The 13,004-nt window shown below is 43.4% G+C and overlaps 1 protein-coding gene across 12 annotated transcripts in view; it reads right to left on the bottom strand.

The window, feature by feature from the left end:
* The window catches only part of ANKRD6 (ankyrin repeat domain 6), a 199,159-nt gene extending 186,155 nt beyond the window's left edge, over positions 1-13,004 (bottom strand). For all 12 annotated transcript variants that reach the window (XM_078369787.1, XM_078369785.1, XM_078369811.1 and 9 more), the window contains exon 1: positions 12,771-13,004. The gene's annotated coding sequence lies outside the window, so the exon portion shown is untranslated. The remainder of the gene's footprint in view (positions 1-12,770) is intronic.

Genomic DNA, 13,004 nt, shown 5'->3' with positions numbered 1-13,004 from the left:
GTAGCTGGGAGTACAAATGTGCACCACCACACCTGGCTAATTTTGTATTTTTAGTAGAGATGGGGTTTTACCATGTTAGTCAGACTCTGGTCTCAAACTCCTGACCTCAGGTGATCCACCTGCTCAGCCTCCCAAAGGGCTGGGATTACATGCATGAGCCACCATGCCTGGCCAATTCACCTAATTTTAATATTGCTGTATCTTAGGAAGTAGGAGGCCCAAAGAGAGGGAGAGAGATGGGTAACAGCTGGTTAGTGGAATAGCCAGAACACATACAGCACTTATTAATTAAATTCTCCTTCTTATATGGGCACGGTTCATGGCGTCCCAAAATGATTACAATAATAACATCAAAGATATCTGAATCACCAGGCACAGCAGCTCACGCCTGTAATCCCAGCACTTTGGGATGCTGAGACAGGTGGATCACCTGAGGTCAGGAGTTTGAGACCAGCCTGGTCAACATGTCGAAATCCCATCTCTACTACAAATACCAAAATTGGCCAAGCATGGTAGCATGTGCCTGTAATCCCAGCTACTAGGGGAGTGAGGCAGGAGGAATGCTTGAACCTGGGAGGTGGAAGTTGCAGTGAGCCAAGATTGTGCCATTGCACTCCAGCCTGCACAACAGAGCAAGACTCCATCTCAAAGAGACAAAGAAAGATCTCTGATCACACATCACCAAAACAAATATTATAATAATAAAAAAAGTCTGAAATACTGTGAGAATTACCAAAATGTGACACAGAGACATGGAGGGAACACATATTGTTGGAAAAATGGTATTGATAAATGCTCAACACAGGATTGCCACAGACTTTAATTTGTGAAAAACACATAACTGCAAAGTGCAATAAAATGAGTTACGCCTATATATTAAATATCTTGGGACTAGGGGAGCTCATTATGTAACGGAATCCTTTGAAAGTATTAAACAGAATTTCTTTTTTTTTTTTTTTTGAGATGGAGTTTCCCTCTTGTCACCCATGTTAGAGTGCAATGATGTGATCTTGGCTCACTGCAACCTCCACCTCCTAGGCTCAAGCGATTCTCCTGCCTCAGACTCCCAAGTAGCTGGTACTACAGGTATGCACCACCACACGTCTAAATTTTATATTTTATTTTTTGAGACGGAGTTTCGCTGTTGTTACCCAGACTGGAGTGCAATGGCACGATCTCAGCTCACTGCAACCTCTGCCTCCTGGGTTTAAGCAATTCTCCTGCCTCAGCCTCCTGAGTAGTTGGGACTACAGGCACGCACCACCATGCCCAGCTAATTTTTTGTATTTTTAGTAGGGACAGGGTTTCATCTTGTTGACCAGGATGGTCTCGATCTCTTGACCTCGTGATCCACCTGCCTCGGCCTCCCAAAGTGCTGGGATTATAGGCGTGAGCCTCCGTGCCTGGCTTACATTTTATATTTTTAGTAGAGATGGGGTTTCACAGTGTTGGCCAGGCTGGTCTTGAACTCCTGACATCAGGTGATCTGCCCGCCTCAGCCTCCCAAAGTGCTGGGATTACAGGTGTGAGCCACCACGCCCAGCCCTTAAATAGAATTTCTAAAGCCCCTATTAACAAATGGTTTTTGAAATCAATTTCCCTAGGTATATCCCAACAGAAAGATATCTAATTAGTTATAAGTCTGTCAATGGATGATAAAATGTTTACTTATATTTCAAAGTACAACATACCCTGGCTTACACCCAATCAAACTTTTAGATTTTATTTCAGCAGGGTAGCAAAGAAGAAAAATGTTTCAAGGCATCAAAACCTCAGTTTTAAAATAGTGCTTCTAAACAGCAGCAACCTAACTTCAATCACATCAAGTACTGGAGATGAAAGGTTCTTTGATTCTTCCTTCAAGTTTTAACTTTTTTGTTCTGTATAAAAATCCAACAGGTGCCAGGGGATTTTGCTGTTATTCATTACTGATTTGCAGCTCTCTCCTAAGTTTTTGAATAGCAAATGGAGGAAAACAAAGGCTTCAGTGAGCAAGTCATTCATTAGATATTACATAACTCAGGACAGTACATTCTGGAGATTAAGAAAATTATAAACAATCAAACAAGTGTTTGTTCTTAAAGTGCCTGGACTTAGGTTCTTCCTCTTATCAAAGCTCTTTCTTTTATTAACTTTTACCTTGATTTTAAAAAGAGATGGCTAATCCAGGATCACAGTGCTCATTTTAACTTTAATTTGTTCTCTCTTAGCATCAAGAGGCATACTGAGCTCCAATATAAACCATTCACATTCACTAAAGCCCCAGTGACAACTTTTTCTATCATTCCTATTTGGAAATGAAGTGGCAGAGGTCTCAATAGATAAGCTCAGACAGTGAGTGGATTTGCTTTATAGGACAAGCCTCCTGCTCTGTTCAGATGCTGATGATTAATGCCACTGGGCATTCCCCTCTTGGTTCCAAGATTTCCTACCCAGTAGGCAAGACTTCAATGCTAGTTGAGACAAGAACGTTATCTACAGCTATGAAACAAACTATTTTTAGGAATTGAAAGAGAAATTGCCACAAGGGCTCAAGTTATTTAAAGGGTGCCAGCCTCGGCAACATGGCAAAATCTCATCTCTACAAAAATTAGCCAGGCGTAGTGGCATGCGCCTGTAGTTGCAGCCACTCTGGTGGCAGAGATGGGAGGCTGAAGTGGGAGGATCACTTGAATCTAAGAGATGGAGGCTGCAGTGAGCGGTGATCACACCTCTGTATTCCAGCCTGAGTGACAGAGCGAGACCCTGTCTCAAAAAATAAAGTGTGGACCACAGGTCACCTCATCAGAATCTGGGGTGACTGTTAAATGTGTGCTTCCCCAGAACTACTTAATTAGAATCTAGAAATTAAGGCTGAGAATTCCCAAATTTTAATATATTCCCCAGATTATTCTTACATTCAAACCAAAAATAAGATTCTAAGCTCCCCCAACCAACTGAATGGATCCTCCCACCCCCGCCGGGGCCAAGGGATTCCAAAGAACCCTGAAAAACAGAAGAGGGCAGGGGAAGCATACATGCTTCATTACACCCTCTTCCTTTTGGAGTTCAGGCACAACTGACCAGTATTAACATTAAAACAGAGATCTTAAGACTGACAAAACAGATTCTTTCTAGCAATAAGGTACCAATTTCCAGTCTGACTCTAGTATAACATCACATGACAGAAAAAGAAGAAAATCAAAATATTTTATCCCAAAATATGTTTCTTTGCCATATTTTGAAATGGCCCTGCAAAGCCATCTTCTGTGGGGGGAAAAATTGCTTCTGCAAAGAATCTCTATTAACATAACTGGATCTTTCCCCTTCTAGGCCCTCCATATCTTGAAGAGATCAACTGAGAGTCTAGCATTTTCTAAAGTTTTAAACAGAAAACGTTTGCCATCTACTTTCTCTAACAGTGGCCACCTATGAGACTTCACCTACATAATAAGAACTTTGGTCTCCAAAACCCCTTATCTTAACCCAGAGACTCTGTCTATTGATTTCAGTTATTTAGATAGTAACTTTTGCAACCAATTATCAATGAGAAAATCTTTGAATCTGAACCAAACCAATACACACCTCACAGATATTAATTAGTGTCTTTTTTTTTTTTCTTGAGACAGGGTTTAGCTCTGTTGCCCAGGGTCTTACACTCTGTTGCAGTGCAGTGGTGCCAATCTTGGCTCACTGGAATCTCAACCTCCCAGCTCAAGTGATCCTTTTACCTCAGACTCTGGAATAGTGGGGACTACAATCATGCATCACCATGCCTGGCTGATGTTTTTTTTTTTTTAATAGATGGGCTTTTACCGTGTTGCACAGGCTGGTCTCGAACTCCTGGACTCAAGGGATCTGACCACCTTAGCCTCCCAAAGTGCTGGGACTACAGGCATGAGCCACCACACTCAGCCTGATTAGTATCTATGTCTCCCTCAAATGTATAAAACCAAGCTGACAAGGCCGGGCGCGGTGGCTCAAGCCTGTAATCCCAGCACTTTGGGAAGCTGAGGCGAGTGGATCACGAGGTCAAGAGATCGAGACCATCCTGGTCAAAATGGTGAAACCCCGTCTCTACTAAAAAATTAGCTGGGCATGGTGGCGCGTGCCTGTAATCCCAGCTACTCAGGAGGCTGAGGTGGGAGAATTGTTTGAACCCAGGAGGCGGAGGTTGCGGTGAGCCGAGATCGCGCCATTGCACTCCAGCCTGGGTAGCAAGAGCGAAACTCTGTCTCAAAAAAAAAAAAAAAAAAAAAAACCAAGCTGACGGACCAGGCACGGTGGCTCACACCTGCCTGTAATCCCAACACTTTGGGAGGCCAAGGTGGGTGGACTGCTTGAGCCCAGGAGTTTGAGACCAGCCTGGGCAACATGGTGAAACCCTGTCTCTACTAAAAACACAAAAATTAACTGGACATGGTGGTGCACGCCTGTAATCCCAGCTACTTGGGAGGCTGACAGTAAAGATATCAGGTTTTGTGGGTCATGTAGTCTCTGTGGCAACTACTTAACTCCGCCATTGCAGTTGAAAGCAGCTATGGACAGCATGCAAAGGAATAAAACAGGCATCAAGCTGGATTTGGCCCATGGCTATAATTTGCCAACCTTTGGTCTAGTACATCTTTTTTTTTTTTTAACCGAGACGGGGTCTTGCTATGTTGCCTAGGGTGGAGTGCAGTGGCTATTCACAGGCATGATCATACTGCATATGATCAAATTCCTGAGCTCAAGTGATCTTCCAACCTCAGCCTCTCCCAAGTAGCTGGGACTATAGGTGCTCACTGCCACACCCCAATAGTGCATCTTTAATTCCAATGAAAGGTATCAGGATACGCTACCCCAAAATATGCTACTTTGGCATAAGGATTATTTTGAGCTGAAGGCAACTGAGAAGAAGTGGATACAAGAAAAGCTCTTTGCCTTCCCCTATTTGCCTAAAAGCAAGACATAAATCAATATAGAAAAAAAAAAAAAAAAAAAACCTTCTCCGTTCTCCACCAGGAAGGATAAATGTCAGTCATAGAAAACAGCTTTCAGTCCCTATCAGCCTAGAGATGGCACTAGAGGCATCTGTATGACAAACTGCACTAACTAGCCTTTATCTGCCATTAGTTCCCCATGTTATTTGCCTTCCTACTATTCACAATCACTAATGACTCAAGATCCTTTTCCTTTGCCTTGTCAATTCTCTAAAAGGGTACTGTTCTTTGTTGAATATGCTTTATAAGCCAGAGTTCTAAGAAATCTTTTCGAGAATGACTCTTTCCCTGAGTTTTCTCCCATGTATATATGAAATATACATATTAATAAACTTCCATTTGTTTTTCTCTTGTTAATCTATGTTTTGTTACAGGGGTCCCAGCTGAGAACTCACAAGAGTAGAGGAAAAATTATTTTTTCCTTCTCTATACCAACACGAGCACTATAAAACAGAAAACCTGGAAGCCTTTCTCCTCTTCTCCTTTCCTTCTTTTTTCTCTACCTAAATAAAATCACCTTTCTGCAACCAAAAAAAAAAAAAAAAAAAAAGGAAACCTTATTTTAAAATTAGGATTAAAGGCTGGGTGTGGTGGCACATGCCTGTAATCCCAGCACTTTAGGAGGCCAAGGTGGGCAGATCACTTGAGATCAGGAGTTTGAGACCAGCCTGGCCAACATGGCAAAATCCCATCTCTACTAAAAATACAAAACTTAACTGGGCATGGTGGTGCACCTGTAATCCCAGCTACTCAGGAGGCTGAGGCATGAGAATTGCTTGAACCTAGGAGGTGAAGTTTGCAGTGACCCGAGATGGCTCCACTGCCTTCCAGCCTGGGTGACAGAACAAGACCCTGTTTCAGAAAAAAAAAAAAAGAATTAGGATTTAAAAGATAGTAAATTTTAATTATTTGTGCCTTTTCCTTAGGCAGAACAGCCCACTGTCAACTAGTAATGGATAAATGAAGCTGAAGCATTACTAGAGTTAGTGCACATTACTGAGTGTCTCCATGACTCTAACTGGGTCTTGGGATCTTTCACATGATCTTATAATCCTTTAATGTCTACCATTTGATACTGTGCACCCTCTTGGGCACAAATTTACTTCAAACAAGGAAGACAAACAGATCCAAATTTTACAACTTTACTTTCCCTTAAGAGCAAATAAGTAAAACTGACATACACTTTGTGATTATGTAACACATTCCGTGGCAAAAACTTTTTTTGAAGTGGAAAGAAGTTTCATACCTAGCCTATTGCCAGCAGCTTAAAGTAGTTTTAAACTCTTATGACAACATTCACAAAGCCATGAAGACATGCATGTTCTTGTCCTTTGCTAATCTTTCTTGCTCTTTCTCAAATGTATAATTGTCTACATGGTTGGATGATTCTGAGTAAATTAAATATGCTTCATTCCCTAATAGATGTCTGAACCTAGATGGCTTAATGTCATTTTTGTTTGCTCACATGACAATTATGATACATTTGTTTCCTGTATGGAAGTCTCCTCCATACCCTCCACTATGATCACTATAAAGACATACATTTTATTTATACGTGTGCATATATATACATATACATATATATATAAACACATATATATACATATACCCATATATGTTTAGAAAGTGAGAAATAAGGACCGGGCGCAGTGACTCACGCCTATAATCCCAGCACTTTGGGCAGCCGAGGCAGGTGGATCACGAGGTCAAGAGATCGAGACCATCCTGGTCTACATGGTGAAACCCTGTCTCTACTAAAAATACAAAAATTAGCTGGGCATGGTGGTGCGTGTCTGTAGTTCCAGCTACTCAGGAGGCTGAGGCAGGAGAATTGCTTGAACCCAGGAGGCGGAGGTTGCGGTGAGCCGAGATCACGCCATTGCACTCCAGCCTGGGTAACAAGAGCGAAACTCCATCTCAAAAAAAAAAAAAAAAAAAGAAAGTGAGAAATAAGGCTGAGAGTGGTGGCTCATGATGCCCATAATCCTAACGCTATGGGAGGCTGAGATGGGTGGATCCCGAGGTCAAGAGATCGAGACCATCCTGGCCAATATGGTGAGACCCCATTTCTACTAAAAGTACAAAAATTAGTTGAGTGTGGTGGCACGTGCCTGTAGTCCCAGCTACTTGGGAAGCTGAGGCAGAAGAATCACTTGAACTCAAATCATGAGGTGGAGGTTGCAATAAGCCGAGATGGACTGCACTCTAGCCTGGCGACAAAGTGGGACTCCATCTTGGAAAAAAAAAAAAAGAAAGCGAGAAGCAAATTACATAAAGACAGTTACGCTTAATTGATCAGTAAGAAGACTAGCGCCTTACTGTACAAAAGATGGCTATTCATCCATCAAAGGGTTTTATTCCTTGCCCAAAGTAAATGATTTTTCCTAAGAAATAGTTGCCTAGCCAGGGACTGTATTTCCCAGCTTCCTTGAATCCAGGTGGGGCCATGTGACTGGTTCTGCCAATAGAATATAAACAGAAGTGATGTGTTTCACTTGCTGGTGAAGGCAGTCAACACGGTTTCCTTTTGCCATACTCCTTTCCCCCTTGAAGTGACTCTGTAGATGACATGAAGATGGTGGCATCGCAAGAAGGAAGTAAGCTGGATCACTGAGTCACCTGAAGGACAGCTACCCAGGAGAGTTGCCCAACAGGGATAACTGATTTGGACTTTGTGTGACCTAGTAACAACCTTTCACTAGATTTAACCACTGAGGTTTGGAAATGTTTGTTACAGCAGTTAGCCCACATTCCTAGAATATACCTGTATTGGTGAAAGACTCAAATCATGATTTATTGAAGTATTTCTAAGATAAATGCAAATATTAAGGAATCATATGTATAAGAAGAGCTTGCTGGTCACCATTTTTGCCACTTACCTATCCTGTTCATCTGAATTTAAAACCAGTGTGAGCCTAGGCAACAAGGTGAAAACCCTGCTTCTACCAAAAATAACAAAATTAGCAGGGCATGGTGATATGTGTCTATAGTCCCAGCTACTCAGGAGGCTGTGGTGTGAGGATTGCTTGAGCCCAGGAGGCAGAGGTTGCAAATGAGTCAAAATTGCACCATTGCACTCTAGCCTGGGTGACAGTGAGAACTTGCCTCAAAAATAAAATAAAATAAAACCAAACCAGTCTGAAAGAGTAGAGACCTATTTATTAGTAAATTCTGATACTTAACATCTTTTCTAACAATGTGTAAATGCTACAGCTCATCTAAATCACTGGATATGAAACAAGGTAGGATGTATTGTATGCTATGTTTAGAATTCATTTGGAACATAAAGACACTCTTGAAATTAAATTTGCCTCCCATAAGGCAGAATAAACTGAACTTCAGTCATTCAGTACCATCTTCATGAGTTTTTCCATAGCTGTGTATCTCACGTATTATTATTTATTGTATATTTTTCTGGAGCCTAAGGAGGGTGCAGAGAGATATGGCAGTTGTGAGACTTCAGTTCCACGTGTGCCCTATACAGAACTCCAAGATGTTCATTCTGGGGTGTGCTTTGGCTTTTGAGTAATTGGTCCTGGAGTTTTCAGGATCCAGATGAATGGCTGGGGGGCTGTGAGGAAAAAGAACTGGTTGGACTTACCTAAGGTCTGAGCAGAAAAAAAGTCTCTTGTACATAGCTGGTGGGGGAAAGATATATCAGAGAACTGAAATGGGATAAGACACCCAAATAAAGAGCCTATTATGGGGTGGGTCTGGGTAGGGCTCTATAAATATTTCCTTGTAGCACTTACTAACCTTTCTTGATTTATGGAACCATTTGAGAATCTGATGAAAGCTATGGAACTTCTTCCCCCTCAAACATACATAAGAGCACTCACTCAAATACTTACATATAATTTGGAGAGAGGTTAGAGTATCTGTAGCCCACCCCTGAACCCCAGGTTAAGAATTTCTCTCTTAGCAGGAAATTTAATAGCTGACCCTCAGGTTTATACTGAAACCCACTAATAAGTAATGCAGACACTTCCCTATAAAAGATAGAGAGCATAGCTATTTCTTCCATGTCTTCCCTCTTGATGGGATGAGGAAGAGCTGGGAAAGAGAGGTAATGTCACCCCTAAGCTTTTCTCTGCTGCTGACCCTAACCTCAGTGCCTTCGTACAGTCCAGCAGTAGGGCACCATCATTTTTAAAAAAAAACTTTTTAAAACTTTATTTTGAAATAAATTAGTCTCACATACAAGTTGTAAAAATAGTATATGAACTCCCTATTCTGTCCTTCCCCCAGCTCCTGATAACTGCTATTCTACTTTCTGTCTCTGTGTGTATGACTACTCTAAGTACCTAATACGAGCAAAATCACACAATATTTTCCCTTTTGTGACTAGCTTATTTTACCTAGCATGATGTTTTCAAAGTTTCCTATTTTGGACCCCCTGAGTGGATGTTTTGCAACTATAGCAAATTCAAAGGGGTAATGTAGAAAATTCAAAAATTTCAATGGAAATAGTACACCGAACATGTCTGGACACTGCTGAACCTACTAACCGGAGGTAGCTTGCAGTTTCAACAGCAGATCAGGTTACATTCCTATCAATGACAACACATCTTTGCAAAGCTGGGTTTTCTGTGGCTGCTGTGATAAAATGCAAGTGCTGCGGAAATATTAATGTGAAACAGGAAATGAGATTGGCGGTGTCCAATATGATCCCAAGGTTTGAGAATTACACAGGCACATACATCCTGTTAGTAACTGTGACTTTAAATGATGTAAAATATTTTTTCTCTGTTTATGTATATTACTTTTTCAAATGACTTCTAAGTAAATACTAAGTTGTTTGAACCTAACTACTAACTACTGGAGCCTACAGGAATTGTGAAAAAATTACTCAGACACCAAGGGCTCCATGAAACCAAGTTTGGGAATCTTGGCATTAACCAAGAAGTAATAGAATAGTGTAAGATTCACCAAAGAAAGCCATGTGACCTTGAAGAAACAACTTACAGACCATAACTAAAATACACCAACCAGGAAAAGAGGAATTCAGGTTAAAATCATTTTTAAAGGTCACTGTTAGCTTAATCCTTCAAATCCCACACAATGCCTTCTGGATAATTTGTATTTTTTTAAAAAAACTTCTAAAACACATGCACCCAAATTACTGTTTTCCCACTTCTTAGGGACTCAAGTAAAGCTTTTAAAATTATAGCCTCCAAGCTATGTTAGAAGAGACCAGGTCTCTCCTACACAGTCAGAACACACCCTCGGGATCTGTTCCAGGGAGACAGGAGAAACCTGGAAGAAGACAGACTAAAAGATCCCTCCACTTTGAGACTTTCACCTTTTTTGTGGTTTGTTTTTGCTTAAAAGCAATTACCTGCTTTTAAGTTCAAAAAGAATTCTCCTTGAGAAAAAAAAAAAAAAAAGTAAAGAATGCTCCAGGTTATTGTGGAAATGCTTATTGGGAAACTTCCTTTCCTCAGTTTTTCATATAAGCAAGGGAAAAAATTAACACAAAATCCAGAATAGTGGTTCCATGTGTGGGAGGCGAGAAGTGAGTGGACAGCCATGGAGAGGAGTACTCGGGGGCTCCAGGGGCCTGGGAATGTTCTAGTTCTTCAGCCCCATGACACGTACTTTTGTGTTATCTATTGCTATTCTTTACATTTCACTCTAAGGTTTATACTATCAGAGTGTATGATGTATTTCACAGTGGCAGCACCAGAATCTCTATACAAGACGGAGGGCTTGGGAATTGGAAATGCGCCTAGCCTCTAAGCTCAGTTGGATCACAGGCAGTCTGCTTTTACATGGAGCATATGCTTATCTGGAAAGGCTTTGGAGAGGCTGATGAGTTTAAGTGAAAGATTAAGATTAATTTTTGGTGCCACCATAAAAAAACAGGAGTTAATAAATTTGCATTTTTAAAAATTACCATTGGTTTACACCTCTCAAGACTGCAATTAGTTGTTTTCTGGTCTCTTTAATTCCTTTTCATACCTCCTCTACCCTCCCCACCATCTCCAGTAGGACCTAAAGGGCAGAAAATGCTCCCCAATTTTAATCTGTATTGCTAATTTTTTTTTTGAGGCAGAGTTTCACTCTTGTTGCCCAGGCTGGAGTGCAATGGCACGATCTTGGCTCACCACAATCTGTGCCTCCTGGGTTCAAGCGATTCTCCTACCTCAGCCTCCCAAGTAGCTGGGATTATAGTCACATGCCACCGCACCCTGTTAATTTTGTATTTTTAGTAGAGACGGGGTTTCTCCATGTTGGCCAGGCTGGTCTTGAACTCTGACCTCAAGTGACCCACCCACCTCAGCCTCCCAAAGTGCTGAGATTACAGGCGTGAGCAACAGTGCCCGGCCTTGTATCCTTAATTTTTAAAAGACTTTTTTGTTACCATATGCTAAACAAATTAGGATGACAGAGAAAGTGTAACATGTGTCGGAATAGACACACCTACTATACTTAAGAACAAGGCTGCAGGCCAGCATGGTGGCTCTCACCTGTAATCCCAAAACTTTGGGAGGCTGAGGCAGAAGGGGATTGAGACCAGCTTGGGTAACACAGTGAGACTCTGTCTCTAGTAAAAAAAAAAAAAAAAAAAAAAAAACATAATTAGCCAAATGTGGTGATCCCAGGCTGAGGTGGGAGGATCGCTTGCGCTAGGAAGGTCAAGGCTTACAGCCTGGGAAACAGAGCGAGACTGTCTCAAAACAAACAAACAACAATAAAAACTGCACCACGGTTGCTATTGCTGTTTGGGGGATGATAAACCCCCAATCAGTACACCATGGATGGGACCACCTTGGACCCAGGTGTGTTTGTCTTCACTGCCCAAGCTCTTTCCACTTACATGCCTAACAGAACACAAGCATGAATGAATTCATTACCGAACAAGTTCACAAAAGAAGGTGTCTAACACACAAGAGAACATGCCAAGCATTTCGTTCGCATCACTTCACTGCATGAACACAATACCACGAGGTTATGTACAATACCTGCAGTTTACAGTTCTGAAAACTAAGGTTTAAAGAAGTGAGTTTTTCAAGTCACACACCTAACAAGTGATGGAGTCAAAACTCAGTCTCACGACCTTAAAGTGGCTTTTTGCTACCGAGTGACCCATCTCATGGTACCTCGGGGGAAACATTCTTGACAAGCTTTGAGACGTTCAAGTCCCTCTTGAGTCACAAATAATGCTGTACTTCCCCCGATACACTCCCCCACACACACCAGATCTACCGGAAGCAACACACCTAAATGCCCAAGATAAGCTCGGTTGAGCTGAGGTCTGGACCCAAACTAGACAGTACGCCGGCTCCCTGGGAGATGCCACTTGCTGAGCCTTCGCCGATGGGGCTCCTGCGGGGTCTCGGCCCCTCTCCTGCGCCTGCACCCCGGTGCAGTCATCCAGGGCAGGAGGGATGGGGTTATTCAGAGGCGGCTGCAGGCCCGGGACCGACCCTCCTCCGAGCCGCAGACCGCGGGGTACTCGGACCCCCGCCCCCATCGCCCTTCCTTCAAACTGTGAGCGAGCAGGAAAACGAGACGAGCCGCAGAAGAAAGTTCTCCACATCCCCCACCCGAAGTTCCAGATTCCAGGGAGGCAACTGAGGCCAGGCAGAGAGGGAGGCGCCCCGGGGGGACCCCTCTCGCCGGGCGTTTTCGGAGGCCGCAGGCCAGGGGGCGAGGTGCAGTGTCCGGGTCTCCCCCGCGGGCAGTCTGCGGTCCTGAGGTGCCGAGGGAGCAGCGCCCGCTGTCCCTGAAAGCGTCCTCCCCGACCTGAGGCACCCACCCCGGGGTAAGCGGGGGTCCCAGAGAGCCTGCGAGGTCGCCCGGTACCTTTCTCTCCCGCGCCGGACGTCCACGCCGCAGGGACCGAGGCCGGCGACACGGTGGGGGCGAGGCGCGACGACTGGGATGGGCTCCCGCGGCCCCAGGGCCTCGGCGCCGCCCAGCGCCGCGCCTCCAGCCGCCCGCGCGCCAGGCAGCGCTCGCTGCTCCCGCGGGTTACCTGTGGCCAAGCCCGCTGCGCCCGCCGCTCCCGGCGCCGCAGGGCCTCCGCCCCGTCCCGCT

This window comes from Callithrix jacchus, chromosome 4, assembly GCF_049354715.1.
Source record: "Callithrix jacchus isolate 240 chromosome 4, calJac240_pri, whole genome shotgun sequence".
Lineage (NCBI taxonomy): Eukaryota > Metazoa > Chordata > Mammalia > Primates > Cebidae > Callithrix > Callithrix jacchus.
The sequence above is the reverse complement of the archived record's forward strand: the minus strand, read 5'-3'. Positions and strand labels throughout refer to the sequence as shown.